The sequence below is a fragment of the Mus musculus genome, chromosome 9 (assembly GCF_000001635.26).
Source record: "Mus musculus strain C57BL/6J chromosome 9, GRCm38.p6 C57BL/6J".
NCBI lineage: Eukaryota > Metazoa > Chordata > Mammalia > Rodentia > Muridae > Mus > Mus musculus.
This window is the reverse complement of record NC_000075.6, coordinates 113,057,144-113,076,746: the sequence shown is the minus strand read 5'-3', so window position 1 is coordinate 113,076,746 and position 19,603 is coordinate 113,057,144. Positions and strand designations below refer to the sequence as shown.

The window sequence follows — 19,603 nt, the reverse complement described above, 5'->3', positions numbered from 1 at the left end:
TTTCTGCATGTATGAGAAAGCCAGAACATGGGCCAGAGGCATTTAGATCATAATTTTTCTTGTGACTTGATTCTACATGTGAATTAGCAGGGTCCATGGCCCCAGGTTTGGCCTTGATTATAATATGATAATGATGGATGGTGGAATGGATAGATGGACTACCCAATATTTTTGCATGTGGTGGCTTTGTCTTCTCATTACCCCAGCATCAACCTTGTTCCTGTATCTCTCAGGGGAGGCACATCAATACTTTATTGTAGAGAAACTAGTCTCCAACCCAAAGTGGCCTGGTAGTCTGAGCTGCATATCAATCTCTGTGACAAAAAAAGCACTTTATTCTTCAAAGTCCACTTGTTCCTTCTTCTTGCCCTTGAAAAGCTCCTATTTGAAACAGCAGGAAACAAAGGAAAACTAACACAGTTTATTCTTTGGATTTCTACCAGTCCAATTTCTTGTTTTAGTTTCTAAAATAAATGTTGCTGTTAAAAAAAAGCCAAAGAGAACTCTGATTTAGTTATTGCTTCAAAAATATAGAATAGGTGTATATCTCTAGTATTTGGACCATTAGGGTTTGCTGACTTTTGATTCATTGTCACTGGGATGCCACAACCATCAGCGGTCCCAAATTCTGAATAAGTGGTACTGCAAAGGGGATTTTCCCCCAATACTGTGAGATATTGAATTCTTTCTTTCCCTGTCTCCAGCTTGCCTATAAGGTACTCACTTTGTTCTCTGTGTTCAATCTCTCTTTGTATTTCCCATGAGTCTCAACTTGTCTTCTGCAATGTGTTTGCTTAAATAAAAGGACAAACAGATGTTGACTTCCATATTGTAAAGCATACAGAAAAGGAACAATTAATATATATCCATGATAGATCTACCTGTCTCCAGCATTGATAGCTCTTGGAAACCTGTATTCCATGTCCACTCCACAAGGCATTGTCTTCATTTAGATGCATAGGAGAGCTTAATTCAGAGCTATATTCAAATCCACTCAGTGGGAGTCTTCAATTATTCTAAGAGATGAAACCAATGAATATTTCCATTTAAAACATTTGAAAAGAGTTTCCCCAAATGTATTCATACTTTTGCATTTTTAAAAACTTTTAATCCAGTCTATTGTCATCTACTTAAACAGAGGTAAATGTAGTTATAAATGGTTTCTGATTATAGTTATTATGCCTAGTCTTAAGCTAAGTATATATAGAAGATAATGATGGTGTAGTGTGTTTTTCCTGGATTAAGTAGCCACTTAATGGGAAATAGATATCATGATTTAAGTGCTCTTAGAATTATCCAATGTTAGACATGTATGCCTACCACAGCACACACACACACACATGCACACACACTTCTTATCTGTCTGCTTGTATTTCATAGGTTCTTTTCTTAGCATATCTCTGCCACTGGGAGCTCATCCTGGTCTTGTATGGTTTTCACACTAGTGTAACATAGTCTGAATCCCTTGGACAGATAAACATTGTCCCCATGTCTCGTGGATATGTAGTGAGCATCTAGTGCCCAGGCAGTGACCATGTGATCAGGACTGAACCTTCCCTCTGAGAAGCAATTTTAGACAACTACCCTGATGTGTTCACTCTAGAATGTTCTGTTGGGATGAAGACTCTATCTTATGTTCCTAGATTGTGATTTGATCCTTGTAAGCAAGTGTCTTTCTGTTCCCACTTGTTCCCATGACTAATTCTGACAAGCTCCGTATGCTGTGAACAACTATAATTAGGTTTTCATCTTCAACTTATTTCCATCTCCTCATCTGTATTTCTGTCTCCATCTCAATCCTCATCTTCATCTGCATCCCATATATTTTTCTTCATTTCTGTTTTCGTGCACATCCCCATCTTTATCCCTACCTCCATCCACTTCCATCCATCTCCATCCACCTCCACCTCCATCCATATCTTTGTCCTATCCACACCCCCTTCTTTAGCCTTACCTTGATTTCTTCATCCTTACATATATCCAAACCAACATTTCCAACTTTGACTACCAATACTAATTGTAATTACCCCTGACTCATGATCTCCACTCAGAGGACTGCTTCAATCACTGACCAATTAAAAATTCCAAACCCATACCATCAAAATTCACTATTGTAAGTCATTGTGAAACCAGCCAGATGATAGACCTTGGTAAACACAATAGACCATTTTGGCTGATTGACCAATCTAGAATCAGAAGCTCAGAAAGCGTCAGTTCAGCACCCCTACATTGGCACTCTATTCACATGCCTGGTTCTTTCCTGTTGCCTATAGTTCCCTTTATCTGTATAGCCTTATAGACTTCATCCACATTTGACACGACTACCTATGCTTTTCTTTCATCTTAGACTCAAATTTCTCTCCTTTGCCCATGTTGCTACTAATAAAGTTTCTGAAAGTCTTGAAAAGTAGAAATAAAAAAAGAAGAAGAATACTACATTTTAGTATAATAAAAAGTGCTGTAGAGACAGTATTGTGATTTGCTGGCACACAAAGAGATAAAGAGATTGCCTAAGAAAGTCATTTAGTAGATAATAAATCTAACTCGAATGAGGCCTCTGGGTTCTACCCCAAAGCATCAGATCCCCTAATTTCAGAGCACAAATGTTATAAGATTAACACAGAATGAAATATTGAGAGGAGATTAAGCATAACCCGATGCACTATTAATCGTAACCTTCCTTGGAGAGTCACGATTCAGAGGATGTAGAAAAGAACCACAGAAAGAAGGAGTGATGCCTGGGAGGCCAGTCCCACAAGCAAACAAGCCTTCCCTCTGTGGCTTCCTAGTGAAGGAACTGACCTCTGCCAGAGCTAGAATATATCAGTGGTGTTTGTAATCACAGCTCCCACCACACTCCTGACACTGTAGCACCTGCAAATTGAACTTAGAGGCACAAGATAAATTATGCAATTTGTGAGGTGCCCAGAAAACAGCTACTGTGGAAAATTACCATTAATAACAGCCTCATTACAAGCTTAGTTTATTCTAAACTATACTGAGTCTTGACTCTCTTACCGATGCATTATATTCTCTGTTATGAAAATTATATAAACTTATTAGAGAAAAGTGGACTCTTTCCACAGCAAAAAGAACCAAATTAAAAATGTGAAAAGAATTGAGCTTCGGAGTCTCAGATAGAAACTCGTCAATATTTGTCAAGTTTGCACTGGAATTTCTGACAGCTAAAATCACAAATTCTAGCTCTCTACTTTCAAGTCAGCATTACTTGTCTAAATTCAGTCCTTTGACACCAAAACAACTGGAAATTATTGAACTCCCTTAAGCTGGTAGTTTAGACTTGTCAGATACCAACAGAACATGCTCTGGCTGAGAGAGATCCAACTTCTACTTTATATGAGGCTAATAATCAAGCACATTTTCTGATCCAGCCTTCCTATCTGATGCTATTCCATGTATTACTTGGTTCTGGCATGATTTTGATTCACAGGGCTCCATTTTCATACTGTAGTGGCAACCATGTTTTTCTCTTAGCATAAACTAAAGTGAGCATAATTTGTAGACTGTAGCAACGTCTCATTGAGGCGAGAAAAATAAGATTGTGTCAATCATGCTTTGAGTGTGAAAGTATTCTGGACAGCTTAAACTATTTTGGGCAATGAGTTATTAAAAGATTCCTGAACTTTCTCTTATTGATCTGAAATCCAAGACTTGCTAGGTTGTCATGGTTTCATACTTACTTAGTTTTTAGAACTTTTAACTTTTCGGATTCCTTGTGGCCTTTGACTCATCTTCTAGGAAAACAATACTTGCAAACAGCATTTATATATAGTTTTCAGTTAAATATAATTTAGACCTACACTGGTCCAGACCTGAGTCAAGCCCTGAGAATAGAAAGACGGAGGAACCCTTGCCATCCTAAGACTTCTGTTTCCATAAGAGTTAGAATAACAGTCATGGAACCTTGTATATTCTAGGAGAGATGGGAAACAAACTGGTCAAGGCTGGATATTCTGTCCTCCTGCATGGTGCCAAGGCTTCCCTAAACACAGACATATTCTAGGACATGAGAGCACAGGTATTGACTGGGATGGGAAGGGAGGAGGGAGAACGGGAGCTCTCCAGGTAAGTGTCCCTAACCTTACTCTGCTCAATCAAGACCTTTTTTCTTTGCCTGGCATCAGCCTGTCCCTGTCATGAACAGATGTGCCCTGTGGCACCAGTTAGGTCTCTTTACACTGACCTTTGGTGGTCAAGCATTCTGGTGTGGACCATGTGCAGAGTGTAGACAGAATGCTTGCTCTCTTGACGTCACCCCGCAGGTGATGTTCTAGTTCTTTTTCTGTGGCTATGATAAGATACTCTCATCAAAAAGAAACTTAGGGGAGGAAAGGGTTTATTTGGCTTCTATTTCCAGGTCACAGTTCATTGCTGAGAAAGTTCAGGGAAAGGATTCAAGCAGGAGTGGAAGCAGAAACCATGAAGGAATGCTGCTTGCTAACTTTCTTTCTGCCTCACCTTCTTATATAGGTCAGACTCAGGACCGTGTGCCCAGGAGATAGCAGAGCCCAGAGCAGGATGAACACTTCTACACCAATTAAGATAATCAAGACAATCTCTCACAGACATGTCCACCGACTAACAATGATAAAGGGCCACTGACTCAATTAAGATTTTTTCCCAGTTAATTCTGAACTATATCAAGTTGACAACGTTAACTAGGAACAGCGATGATGAGAGAAATGACTATGGGGGGGGGGGACAGACACTGCATGTTTGCTATGCATGGTGGGAGTCAAAGGGCAAGGAACAGGAAATGGCTTCTCCAAGGCAGTAAAATTTAAAATGAGGCTTAAGGTTACCCGGTGAAGACCGTTTCTGACTATGAGAACATAGGCAACATGGGTGGAAAAGAGTGGGTGTGGAAGGCAGTAGGTTTTGTGGGACATGGCTAGGAGTTAAGACTTGCTGCCTTTTAGTATGAAGATATGTCACATCATACAAATTATGGGCTTCTGATAATTTTTTTCATTTGATAGCTTCACCCATTTATATAATTAGTTTGAGTCATCTTGGGCCCCATTTCCTTCCCTCATTCCTTTCCTTTTCTTTCTGGAGACCTTGTCACCAAGGTTCCCTCTGGCTTCCATGCCTTTATTCTATGTGTAGTTCACTGAGAGTTGCTTTTCTAAGTGTGGGTTGCAGTGGGGTGCGGGTATTTACTGGCTCAATAGCAAGTTGTCTGTGGGTACATCACTGAGGAAAATGGCACCTCTCCAAGACAGCCATCAATTGACAATAGTGAATTTTGTTTTTGAAACAAGTTTTCTGGTTGCTTCATAGAGGATGCATTGTTGCCATGATCCACATAAAGCCTTGAAAATATTTGATGATGTTAGTGGCTTAGAGCACAGAGATCATGGAAGTATCAATCTTAGTACATGCGAATGTGACAACTTGGTCTAGGTGGTCTGTTCTTTGTATGCAATGATATCCCACTGTTGGGACCTATTAAGACAACACTATTGTCCTGATCTCTGAATTGGGCCACTCCCCCCAAGAAGAAAAGGGGGTCAAAAGCGGGCCACCGACGCACCGTTCCGTGCACAACCACAGAATGTTCCAGCCCTAAGTCCGCGCCAGATGTCCTGACCACACCCTGATACCACCAAGTTCCTGCTTCCTCGAGTAACTGCCAAAAGAAAAATTTCCACTGCCCCACCCCTCCTGCTGAGAAGTACTTCCCCTTTTGCTTGAGCATTTAAGCCTTGAGCCTTTCTGAATAAAACGGGACCTTGATGCCACTCAGAATGTTTCCGTGTCATTCTTGTACTTGGCCCTCGTCTCTCTCTATGCCCCCATTTGTTTCTTAGGAGAAGGTCCCCTTGAGACCCTCGAATAACTGGACCTGCTGGATGGGTCATCCCACAACATCCTAACATCCTTCTTCCCTAGGGTGTTGGGAGCAGTTCCTGTGTGAATGGCTTCTCGCACCACTGCTTCCACCCCTTGACTGTGATATGCAAGTTAGTGTGACTAGAAGGCTGTGAGGTTGAACTTAACCATAGTCACAGACAAACTGCAATGCAGCAGTGCACTTCATAGTGGAGGTTCGAGGAAGACTGTTCAGAGTTACTGAGGAGCCTCCCAGCCAAATGATCTCATTGTAAAGCTTATTTTTTTATGAACAAATACAGACATGGAGTACAGTGATTTCTCTCAGGAAGTTATTGGTTTGTCAGAGAAGGAGAAAAATGTCCCAAGAGGACATGTAGTGCATTAGAGGAAGAAAACTGAAGCCTGACACTCGATTCTTCCTAGGTGATGGGGCACTACTCTAGATCTCTAAGACAGAGTGTGCTTGGTAACTCATATTTCAGCTTCAATATGACTTGAGTATGTGGCTTTTCCCCCACACAATCCTGAGGGCCAGAACCTAAGATTATTTTAAATCTTTGTGGGTGTGTCTGTGAGTGTGAGTGCAGGCATGCATGCCACACCACTAGTGTAAGGTCAGAGGTCACCCTCAGGTGTCCATCTTTACCTTGTCTGAGGTGGTCTCTCTTGGTCACCACTATGTATGCCAGGCTAGTTGGCCTTTGAGCTTGCAGGGCTCTCCTGTCTCTGCATCACGTCTTATCCGAGGTCGGGGAGGGGGGCTGGGATTATAGGTATGCATTAATATGTCTGAATTGATGTGTGTTCTGGGAATTCAAATTCATTTCCTTATAGTTTATTTTTTAATTTTTGCAAGTGTTTTATCTACTGAACCACCTCCCCAGATTTCAGCTATGTTCTTTCAAACCTTGGTAAATCCATACATCTGGGTGTGGCTGACATATGAAACAGCTCGGCTGTAGGCAGTTGCGTACTGAACCTAATTTCCAGGCTTGCAATCAGGACTTAGCTTCGGGAATTCTATTCTCTTCCTCCTATGCCTCTTTGTGGTGCCATGGAGGTTCATGGGTTTATTTTCTACTCATTATGACACTTGCTATTTTTTCCCTTCTTAACACAACTGTAGCCTGTCTAGAAGCCAGCTGCAGTCATGCTGTAGGTGAACCAGCTGCAGGTGAGCCATGCTGCAGGTGAGCTATGCTGCAGGTGAACCAGCTGCAGGAGAGGCAGCTGCAGGTGAGCCATGCTTCAACTTATGTTAAGGGGGAAAGCTATGAGCAGTGGCAGCTGGAGCCCCAGCCACACTGAGCCTTCCTCCTTCTATCTGATGACTTCCCTTCACAGGCAAACTGGGTCCCATTAAGCTCAGCTTTCAGGGAATTCTGCTTTAAAAGTGGTAGGAGTTTGGAGATTGTTTTCAGGGTCAAATTTCTCATAGAGGAGTTTGCTGAATCTCTGGACCTTTCTAACAGTCTCTATTTTGTGACATTTTCAGAGCAGGGCAGGTGACTCTTTTGGATGACAGTAGCGATAAAATGACCGTAAACTGTTAAGAGCACCCACCGAAGTTATATTTTACCGTGTGAAGTCCTTGCCCCGTATGAAGGATTTTACATGTACTTCCTCTTCTTAGTAATGCAGTGATGTGTACTAGGGGTTTTACAAGATAGACAAGGAGCCTCGGTGTTCAGGAAGCTGTGTGACTTGCCCAATCGCAAGCGATACTGCCTCAGAACACACTCTGCCTGATTCCTGACTCCACTGAGGCTTCTGAGTTCATTCTAGCCACACTGTGAGCCATCCTCTGTTTCCATCTACCCATGTTTCCTTAATCTACAACAGTCTTCCTCTTTTTCAAATGTGTGTGTGTGTGTGTGTGTGTGTGTGTGTGTGTGTGTGTGTGTGTGTGTGTGTGAAGGAGGAGAAGGAGAGGGAGGAGAGGGAGAGGGAGGAGAGGGAGAGAAACTGATGGATGTACAATGTAAGGGAAGAATGAAACAGAAGCTGCCTTAGTTTGATTCTCTGTTGCTGTATTAAAATACTGATCAAAACCAACTTGGGGAAGACAATTATTTGGCTTATAGGTTGAAGTCCATTACTGAGGGAAGCTAGGGCAGGAACGTCGAACCAAAACACAGAGTCAATATCTGAGGCAGAGGCCATACAGGAGTGCTGCTTACTGGCTTGCTCCCTATGGCTTGCTCAGCCTGCTTTCTTATACAGGGTTGGACCACCTTCCCCAGGCTTGGCACCACTCACAATGAGCCGGGCTCTCTCATATCAATCATTCACCAAGAAAATGTGCCAAAAGACATGCCCACAGGACAGTCTGATGGAGGCAGTTCCTCAACTGAGGTTTCCTTACAAATTGTGTGTGTGTTCATGTGTGTGTTTTATGTACATCCCTGTGTGTGTGTGTGTGTGTGTGTGTGTGTGTGTGTGTGTGTGCGCGCGCACAGGCACATTTATATATGTAATCAAATGCTAGTAGAATTTGTGAAGAACAATGTGGGAAAATTTAATTAGGGCCCATCTACAAGATCAGATTACCTAGTGAGTTTCAAATTTCCCGAGTGTACCGATTGCATTAAAGCCACATAGGAAAGTTGCCTGGCTCTTATGAGCTACATGATGGAGTCTCTGGGGATAAACTGCCACAAGGTATTCAATTTACATTCAAATATGATTCTGAAATATGCACAAGTATCAATGCATTTGCAGAAAGGTAGGGACAGTGACCTTGCTGGAGTCCTAAGATCATCACTAGTGACTGTGGATAAAGGAAACCTGGGGATTCTGTGCTCACATGCAGGTTTTAATTACAAAAACCCTGAAATTTTATAAAGGAAGAATAAATCTTATCCATCATGTGGGAAAATATGAATTTTATGTTCAAAGGTATTTACAGTATAGCTTTTACTAACAAACATAAAGAAATCTTTGAAAAGTGGTTAAAACAGCTGTCATAACCATATGATGAGACACATAGCCATTTATGCCTGATGAGTGTCTGTATGTAAGATAAAGAATGGTTTGTGCTTGACATATTTGAGAAATGGAGAAAAGAAAGGAGAAAAGGAGAAGGAAGGGAGGCAAAGAAGGAAGAAGGGGAGGGAAGAGAGAGAGTGAAGGAAGGAAGAAGAAGGGGAGAGGCAGGGGGGGAGTGAGCTAGAAGAGAAGGGAAGAAGGAGAGGAGGTGAGAGAGAGCCAGAACTTGTGGGGGCAGGTGGAAGGAAAGGAGAGTGTAAACACATGCCATTCTGTTCAAGTATTCAGTCAGTTTCTCAAACAAAGTATAAGAAACTATTAACAGGGATTTCCCTTGGAGAATTAGACAGAGATCAGGAAAAATATAATTCTCACATTTTATTAGCTTTATAAATTGTTTACCTTGAGCGTATTATCATTAAATAATAAAAGTCTCTACTCCCCCTTGACCTAAAGAGTAGATGGTCTAGTTCAACTGTATATAAAATTCTTAGAGTAGTAAGCTAAAACTTAAGTGTGTGTGCATGTGCATGTGTGTGTGCATGTGTGTGTGCATGTGTGTGTGCATGTGCACACAGGTATATCTAATCAAAGGCTAGGGGTCTTGCTTGGTGCTTAGTCAGGTTCTGTGGGGCCAAGGACACAGGTTCATTTGAAGTAAGTATGTGATAATGAGCATATACAAAGAAGAATGTGTCATCATGTTTCTCCAGACACACTCTCTCCCTAGGACATAAACATAATCCTCTTCAAGACCCCTAAAGGTCTACAAAAAAGAAGGAACTCGATGATCTAAGCTTTAGTAATATTGGAAAGCCTATGTAAGCCATGACTCCTACTACCATGTATGTTATCATCATTTCTTTAGAAAGCAAACTTCCCCTTGCAGGCAGAGAAGTTATAATGGTCTTTATTATTTATAAATGAGGGCTTGTCTAAGACTTGACCATCATGAGGGTATCAGTCTTTCCCTATGCGTCATGGCTCTCATTAGCAGACAAGCAACTGAGAGGATCTGATATTTTCATCATGGAGGCTCGAGCTCAGGATATGGGGAGAGGGTGTATGCTTTATCGGACTTAGAGGGATCTTACAAACTGGCCTCTTCATGTACTTAAAAATTCAGAATCAGGAGGCTGGGCAGGTGAGCATGTTGGTAAAGTGTAAAGGCCTGAGTCCCATTGGGGCTGTGCTGTTGCTGCTATGTATTCAAATGCTACATTCCCCACCCCTGAGATCTGGTTGTCCCCCCATGAGGAGATCCTCACATCTACCAAGTGATGCTATGTGAACCTTGCTCCTCAAGTTAATTGGTCAATAAAAGGCTAAAGTCTGTGATTGTGCAGTAGGGAGAGAAAGGCAGGCCTTTAGGATCAAGGGAGGGGTCTCAAGAGAGAACAAAAACAGGAGAGGGGAGACCAAGGGAAGAGGAGGTGGTCCATGGCCAAGAGAAACAGCAAGTAACAGGGGATGTATGGCTGGGACGTAAGCTAGAACAGCTCCAAAACCTGCCCAGTCTAGGCTTTACAGCTTGTAAATAAAAGACCAGGATTGAGCATCTTGTATATGGGCTAGCTAGAATCTATAATTCCATTTACAGAGTTCAATCTCCAGAATTCACACAAGGAAGCTGGGCATAGTAGTATGTATTTATAACGTCGTAGCTGGGGAAGAAGAGGCAGGTGGCTCTTGGGCTCACTGGCTAGTCAGCTTAGCTGAATTAATGATACTTGTGCTAACAAGTCCTGAGCCAGAAAAAAACAAGGTGGATAGTGACTGAGGAAGACACCAAAGTTGACATCTGGTCCATGCATTCTCTCTCTCTCTCTCTCTCTCTCTCTCTCTCTCTCTCTCTCTCTCTCTCTCTCTCACACACACACACACACACACACACACACACACACATATCATTTATAAATCTATCCTTATGTGAGAGGCAGACCAATGATCACTGTTGTGTAAGGGCTTGTAGGACATTGTAGGATATATGCCAAGTATTGTAACCATTTCTAGAACTTTATATAATTTATATGTGAAGTCAAATATCACAAAACCTAAGAAGATCACAGATTTGATTGCATCTTCTATCCACAGGTGGGTAAGTGTAGTGGATCAGGTAAGTTTAAGCAAAATGAGAGAGCTGGAAGAAGCCTCTTGCTGCGAGCATGAGTCAACAACGCTAGCTAAGCTCAAGGAGCTAAGAAGTCACGGGTACAAACGGCTACGACTGTGATCAATACGTTACTTTGACATTTGCAAACACCCTCTAGAATCAAAACACTATTTCAAACCTTTTAATGTCATTTCATGAAGTTGGCTTGCCCTTTAAATGTCTTTTACCCCTCTGAGAATTAAATCAGTTTGGGGAAGACCCTGTTTTGATGATCAGAACAGCAGTTTAGGGAAAGAACAGGAGCTCCTTGGTTGTCATAGGCTGTTGCCATTGTCACAGCCAGGCGCTCAGTACTCTTCTGTCCTCTTAAAGATACTGGCAGCTTCCTTCCCTGAATGATATCCCTGCCTGAGAAGCAGAAGGAGTCGGAGAGTCAGACTACAACAAAGTGGGAATACACGGATACAGCCATCGTAGCAATGAGTGATCGTCTCTAGTGTAGGAGCAAAGATCTCAGAGTTCTGCTTCACTATGAGTAAGCATCCTATGGAGTAGAAGCCAAACACCAGGGAAAATGTTTGCTACAAAAAAATAAGGACTATAGCTAGGCCTCATGGTGACCTGTAAACCCGGCTACCTGGGAAGCTGAACTGAGAAATCATGAGTTCAAGATCTTTCTGGGTTGGGGTGTGAGTCTAAGACTAGTCTGTGGCACTCGGTGAGACCCTGTCTCAAAATAAAGGGGAGACTGTGGACGTAGCCCTGTGGTATCATACCTATCCTCAGGAAGAAAGTAGACAATCCATGGCTCTTGGAGTCTGTGGGTGAAGCATGGGGGCCTATGAAGAAAGGCTTAAAACCCATTGGAGAAGCCTCAGAAAATGCAGCAGAAGGCTTGTATGCTCTGGGAAAGCATAGGAATTGTACAACGACAACTACAACAACAAAAGCAACAGGCTTGAAGACTTGGAAGAGCCTGAGAACCTGTAGGAGAAGGCTTGGAGCCTGTGAGCAAAGTTGTGGAACCTGTGTGGAAAGCTGTGGAGGTGTGGAGCTGTGGCAGGAGCCTTGTCAAATGTGGATTTACAAGCCTTGTAAAGACTGTGGGAGAAGCCCCATATATTATGGAAATGTCTTTCTTACTGTGTGAGAAGCCTTGCATATTGTAGGAAATTCCCTTGTATATCAAAGGAAGTGCCTTGGAGACTATGGGAGAAAGACAGCCTTGGAAACTGGAAGAAGATGGTAAGGACAGAGAGACTTGTGAGGGCAAATATAGTGCATGAATGAGAAAATACAACAGTCTCTTAAAGTATCAAAACACCAAAGTGGCCCACCTGCAGAATAACTGCTGGTCGCATCCATATTATCCCTTCTCTGTCTAGGTCTCCTTAGGACACAGTTCCCACAACATCCCAGGACATCTGGGAGCTTAACTCAGTTCTCTGCACAAGGGAAATGGGCTGTGGGAGGAGATGATTAATAGAGTTCCAGAGATCCCCAGGTCTCTAGGAATGCCAGTGACCCTGTCCTTGTGATTAGCAGAGCCAAATTTAGGGAGAAGATGTGGGGGTCACATGGTCCAAAGGAAGCAGGCTAGAAGAACAGGGATTGCTGGGCAGTGCAGACAGCTAATAAAGAGCACAGTATTTGAAGGTTACTGTTTTAAGTGACTGTGACTCTGTCCTGCTGTGAACTTCCTCAGAACCACAGCGCATTATGGCATTATGCTAAATTGTTCCTCCGAAGGACAGGAGACTGAGGTATTTATTGACTGATGTGCATCATTCCCACTGTGGCTTGGGGTTAGCCCTGCAGCAATTTTCCGGTTATTTTTTATTTTTGAACTTGGAGACAAATACCCAGCCAAACCACTAAACAAATATTATATAAAACACTTATGATCCCTTCAAGGTCCTGTAAAACATCACAGTGGGATAAATCCACACTTGGGGATCCAGCTTGACCTGAGAGCAACTGTCTTGGGTCTTCACTGACAGTATGCCTCACAACCCTGATGCCAGGTTCACTAAGGCTTGGATGGAGACACTTTGTCCTTCATCCTTATCAAAACTACCCCTTCTGACCCAAATTATGGAGATCAGCTGCCTCAGTGGCCCAAGACATCCAATCCATTGTGGCCCCATGAGACCTCATTCCATGCAGTTCTGAGATTGTACACTACTTGTTTTGTGTATGTCATCTTGTGAATTGTTCTCATATATTAAGACTGAGTTTATTGGGGTCATATTTTAAAAGGAACTCCTTAAAAGGTATTTCAGGAAAAAATAATATAGAAGAAGATAGAATAAAACCAGGACCAGGAACTTTGAATATTGGTGAAATGAAGACAAAAGGATTTAGTGACATGCAATTAAAATTCCTTCCACAGTAACGCATACGATAGAATATTATACACCTCTAATCTCAGTACTGGGAAAGTAGAGACAGAACTAGTAGGAGTTAAAGGTTCTAAAAAGGAGTTCAAGGAGTCTCAAAAGAATAAGTGGGCCAGAAAACAAAAATTCTTATAAGATCAAGCACTTGACTTGATAAGAACTGCACTCATGTGATTGTGCCCATGTAAGTACCATGTGAGGCAAATTCTGTCTTGAAATTCAATCATGTAAAATATCACAAACATTATTATTAGTGTTTGGAGAATGATACAAATGTTATAAGCCTTGACAAAATAAGCTCTGAATCAAACACCTGCACATGTTACTGAGTAAATGGCTGGAAAGATTTACAAGTAATTATGAAACAGTGTGTATGTGTATGTGCGTGTGTGTTATTGTGTTTGTACTTGTTAGTGTAGGTGTGTGTGTGTGTGTGTGTGTGTCTGTGCATGTGACCATGTACATATATTCATGAGTAGGCAGAGATAACAAATGTTTTTCTTCTCTGACTGTCCACATTTTTGGAGATGGTGCTTCTCACTGAACTTGAAGTGCCATGATTCATCTAGACTAATCAACTACAGGGAACCAGAGGCTCTGTGCTCCATTGCTGGGTTTGCAAGCCACGGTGCCCAGCTTCTTTTTTTCTTTTAAGTATGGTGACCTGAACTCAGGTTCTCATGCTTGTAGAACGAAAACTTGATCTACTGAGCCATCATTATAACCTGACTTTTGTAGTTTGAGCTGATTTATAACAATTGTCTATAGTTAAAGGTATGATGCGGTATTCTGGCAAGAGCTTATGATGTATAATAACCTAATTAGCCTATCTATCACATCAACCATCTATGATTTCCTTGTGATGAGATCAGTCAGAATCACTTCTTGAAGTATTTGTTAGAGCTGGAAAACCTCACACAAATCCCGATGATAATCTTTTATAGTTGACAAGCTAATGACCCAGAAGGAATTAAATTATAGTATAATTGACAGTACGGATGCCAAACAGCAGTAGAGGGTGCCCAATTTGGTTGCAATTTCTTTATCTTTTTATTTTATAGAGAGTATTTGTATTGCCTAAATTTGATAATTCAGGACTGGGGAGAAGGTTTGATGGTTGAGCACACTGGCTATTCTTCCCCAGGACCCAGGTTAGGTTCTCAGCACCCCACTGGCAGCCACTCTAGTTTCAGGGGACCTACGACACCTTCTTCTTCTGGCCTTGCTGACCCCAGACACACATGTGGTGCACCGACACGTATGCAGCTGGAACATCCACATAGAATGGGAATAGATCTTTAAAACTGGATAACTTGAGAAATAAAATCTCCAAAGTTCTAGCGAGAACACCCAAACAAATGAACAAGAGAATTGTTAATAGGTATTTACTTCCAGATGTGGCTACAGAGGTGGGCAAAATCGTCGCTTTCACGATTTCAATTTGTATAGCCTTTAGAACCTATGTATCACCTCTCCCCATGTTGAGACACTGTCTAAAGAATATTGTGAAAGAGACTCAAAACCTATTAGTTTGCTGGCTCTAAATGAAGTCCCCTGTCTCAGCCCCGAATTCCCAGTGATTAATAACAACTTAGCAATGCCCAGGATTTGGAAGAATCAATAACCCTGTCATTTTCTACCCCCAAGCTGTGGCTTCCTATTAGACAGCCATGCTAATTCTGCTCGTAATCCCCAGGAAGTGTGGGGACTCGTGTAATCCTTCATTGCTAAGCCTGTTTCATCTCTGTTGATCGCAGAAGGATCAACTTTTAAAAAAACTGCCAGTGGGGGGGTAAGAAGAGAAAAGAACGATAAGAAATGACAAGTGTGTTGGGGGATGAGAAGTGATGGCAGCGATTAGGTTAAAATAATTAGTTATTCTACTCACTTATCTCGCAGGGATCAATGTTTCCCCTGAGATAATGGGAATTTCATATAGCTCTAAATTACTTTACAAGAGCCTCGCCTGAACCTGAAGTACATCAGATCCTAAAATATTCAGTGATATACCAAATCAAGAATTTATGAATTCAGCATCATACCGCAGGGGCGAGGCTGTTTGCTCCTTGACAGAAGGGCAGAACTCAGAATTCAGGGAATATTAAAGTGGGTAAGTGGGTTGGTGAGTTGAAATAGAACCATCTGGCTTTATAGGCCGGTCCTTGAGCATGTGTGGGTGTCTCCAAAGTCCTCACCACTAGGAGTGGCGAAGAAGGTGCGAGTGCTGATGGGTAAGAAGAGCCAATCTCAGTCCCCTCTGTTTATATGCATTATTTGGCTCCTGTGTTTCCACAGTATGCTCTTTTTCCTTCTCCACATGGTGGGAGCAAGGTGGGAAGAAAGGACAGCAACAAAAGGGGATGGAGTGAGGCAGAAGGCTGGATATTGAACCTATGTAGCCCACAGCCATGTTTATTACTTGGAATTGAAAACTTGTTCTTTGAAATATCAAAGCCAAATCTTTTTTTTTCCTTTTATTGTGTTTTATGGAGAACCTCCACACAATAATTTAATTCATTCTGGTACTCCCGCACGTGTGCTTGTAAGTGTACCTGTGTGCATGTGTGTGTGGAGGAGAAAAGCCGGGTGTGGGGAGTCTTCCTCGATTGCTTCCTACCTCACTTTTTGCATCAGAGGATCTCACTGAACTTAGGATTTGGTGATTCAGCTCTGTCCAGAAATGCCAGAGCATCCTTCTGTTCCTATTCCCCAGAGATGGGATGATAGGCCATGACTGCTATGCCTGGCTTTTACCTAGGGGCTAGGGATTGGACTCAGGAGTTTATGGTAGCATGACAAGAACTCTCTATATACATATTTTTGTAATTTTGATCAATTTAAGGTAATAATAAATAATATATGTAATACCCAAACAAATATATAATTAGTAATACATTTCTGCATATCTGTATTTTTTCTCTACTGTCATTTATTTCTCATACAATGCGTAGGTCATATGTACTCACACTTCAATCTTGACATAGAGTATTCCATTGTCTGGGCTGGAGAGACGGTTCCGTGATTAAGAGAATTTGGTTCTTTTTTTGGAGGATCCAGGTTCAATTCCCAGCACCCACACAAAAGCTCATAGCAGTTCCAGGAGAGTCCAACCTCCTCTTCTAACTTCCTAGGGCACCAGGCTCATATACAGGATGTTTGCATACATGCAAGCAAAAAATGCTCTTAGACATAAAATAAAAATAAATAAACTTTAAGACACCCTCACCTCCCCAATACCACAAATACAAATTTATAGCAGTTTATAAAAAGCTGTTTTCAGTTTGGGTTTTTGTTTTTTGTTTGTTTTTGTTTTGCTTCCCTTGCTCAGGCTGGCCTCAAACATACAGTCCTCGTCCTTCTGTCTCCTAAGTGCTGGACTTTCACAGATGCACCACATATTCAACCTGTTGACTCTTCTTTGTGGCTGCCTAGAACTCCAATATAGCACGTCTCCCCCCACCCCACCCCAAGCCAGTATACTAAGGACATGGTTGTTTCCAATATTTCAAAATTACTGTGGATTATCTTACATGTGGTATTTTTTATTGGAGAGATATAACTTCAAGGTAAAATTTTTGTAAGTGCTGAGACAACTGTGCCAAGAAACAAATCACTGACATACACCACACACACACACACACACACACACACACACACACACGCACGCACACACGCACATGCACACACTCCAAGGATACAGCAGTTTTCCCTTCCATTGTAATTACACAAGTTCTTGGCTGCCACCCTCAATGTACAAATACCCCTATTTCTCCATCTTTCCACCAACACAGCCAGTTTGATTTACTAATAATCTGAATCTTTGCCAATTTTATAATTAGATGATAGTTTGGTTTAGTTTTGATTTATATTCCTTCTGAAAATTAATTTATATTTGTTAAAGGAAAAGTTGTATTTCTTTTTAATATAATGATTGCTTCTATTTTTTTTTCTACTGGGATTTTGGTCAACAACTTTACTTCTTAATTGATGGCACTTATATGAGGACTCTTAATTGAATATGGCCCGGTGCACTAAAATAAATAAATACTTGTTCTAATTACTCTTGGGCACCATTTCTCTAATGAAAAACAGTTTTCCTGAAACAAACAAACATTCACTACAGCAAATAGCACTTTGTCTCCAAGCCATCAAGGACCCAGAGACATGTAAATCAAATATATAGTTCAGAAGGCAGTGAGCATGGGCTGGGCGCATGGTGGCTCAAGCTCAGATTTCAGGAGCATCTAGGATGAGGTGAATGATCTCATGGAACAAGAAAAGCATAGCCTAGAAATTAGCTGTGGGGAGCCTGGTAGCACGGTCCCAGGCAGCCAATCGGGGCGGAGCTAGCACAAGGCGCCAACAGAGGCGGAGCCAGCGCAGCAATATCCCAGCTTCTTAACAACTTCTTTACAACCAAAGGCAATTGGCCTTTGAGGAGTCAAGAAATGTGTTCACATTAGATATAAAGTTCTCAAAGTCGAACAATAATAGGATATGCATACAATAATAGGATACACAGGGACTGAAAAATGGAGGCGGGAAAAACTCTTTGCAAGAAAACTGTATCTCAGTGTTTCATCAAAACACACAAAAAGGTTCTGTGTGCAAAAGAAACCTGCGCCTAAACGGAGCTAAAAAGGCACGGAGATATAGTTAAGACAGCTTCACCAGGGAAGAGAGGCTACTTTAAATTCTACAAAAACAGAAGGCAGGGAACTTAATGCCCCTGCTTGAGCGCATGGGGAAGATGTAGGAGACAGGAAGGGGAAGAGATGGGGTGGTGGGCCAGCTGTGACTGTTACGCACCAGTGGAGGAGGTTAGGTCTCTTCTTTCCCACAGATGTAAATTCCATCTCCCTTAATGACCGTATTTTAAGTGGATGGACCCCAGGCCATGGAGGAAGACACTTCCGTGTTGCCCAGCTGGCTACCGACTGGAAGAAGATGCATGTCCTGAAGCAGAAGAAGGGATCTGAGCAAAAGGCACTCTCAGGCCAAGAGTCTAGAAGAACCCATGTAGACAGATGAGGAATTCTGGGTCATTCTGGAAATTTCCAGATGGGTTGAGGATTTAGTCATAGGAATCCAGTTGGGCTAAAACATACCAAGGTAAATAGGATCTTCTCAGGCTTGAGTAGGTGCACACACTGAATAGTGGCAAGAACTGGGTGCGTAGCAGTTGGGTCGCTGATGAATTAATATCGGGTCTGGGTGTGGATGTTCCTGTCAGTCCATTCTCTGAATAGTCACCAAACATGGCACAAGATCATCCAAGTGCATTAGGTTGGAAAGGCTGGTTCAAGCTATGAGAATCAAATTTCGTTTGATTTGATTGATCAAATGGTGTTTGACCCATACTAATTCGGAGGAGCAGAAAATTACACATGCAAAAGGCCTATCTTACGGCTGACGTCTTTATTATTAGCGGTAAAAATTGCTAAAGATTTCATACTAAAGGTTCAAGATAGGTGTTTGACCCTTGGCCCTCTGACTGAGCCAGTGCTGGCTCTTCACAGGTAGTAGAGAAGTCCCTTGGGCCTTTTGGCTGGAGGCATCTGCAAGGAAAATTAAGCAGCGCTCAATATCCCTCTAATGCAATAGTTTAAAATAAAGTGGGGAAATTCAATAAACACTGACTTCAGTGCATTTTTCGCCTCTAATTTTAGAACGCCGACCATGAACCAGCCACAGCAATAAGAATGACGACTGTCGTCACCCTGGGTGTTAGGAGCGCAGGCACTGCATTTGTACAAGGAAATGTGAGGATTATTTAAGCGTCGTGTTTTCCTATGCACAAATCGCCTGCCTGCTTGTGATAAAAATGAGCTGACAGCCTTTGGCTGTTTTTACATCAAATTTAGTACCAAAATGTCCCTAGTGAGCAGGCCTCCCTACTTAGAGCCCGCATGCATTTTTTCCCCCTTCTTCAGAGAAAGAGATTCTTCAGGACTCAGCAGCCTCCTCCCCTCTTTAGCTCTCTATTTTTCCAGCTTCATTTTTTTTTTTGTAGTATCACCTACTTACAGAAAATTCCACAAATTATAAGAATAAAGTTTTTAAACAGTAGCAGGATGAAGACCACCTCATCAGTTTGTTTGTGCCAGGACTTCTCATTTCATATCTAGCTGAAAGTAGTATTAAAAACTTTAAAAAAATCAATTAAAATGTTAAGTTATGCATGAAGGTGGGTGGGCATACACACATCAGCCCAGTTGTGGAGGTTGGAAGGGAATTTTCTGGA

General features: G+C 41.9%; 1 long non-coding RNA gene across 4 annotated transcripts in view; it reads left to right on the top strand.

The window, feature by feature from the left end:
• The window catches only part of Gm36251, an 80,074-nt gene that overhangs the window by 46,681 nt on the left and 13,790 nt on the right, over positions 1–19,603 (top strand). For 3 of the 4 annotated variants that reach the window (XR_871291.3, XR_871293.3, XR_379903.4), the window contains one exon: positions 4,492–5,769. The exons of the other annotated variant lie outside the window; for it this stretch is intronic. This is a non-coding gene — a long non-coding RNA (predicted gene, 36251). Of the gene's footprint in view, positions 1–4,491; positions 5,770–19,603 lie in introns of those variants that run through there. 4 annotated transcript variants of the gene reach the window in all.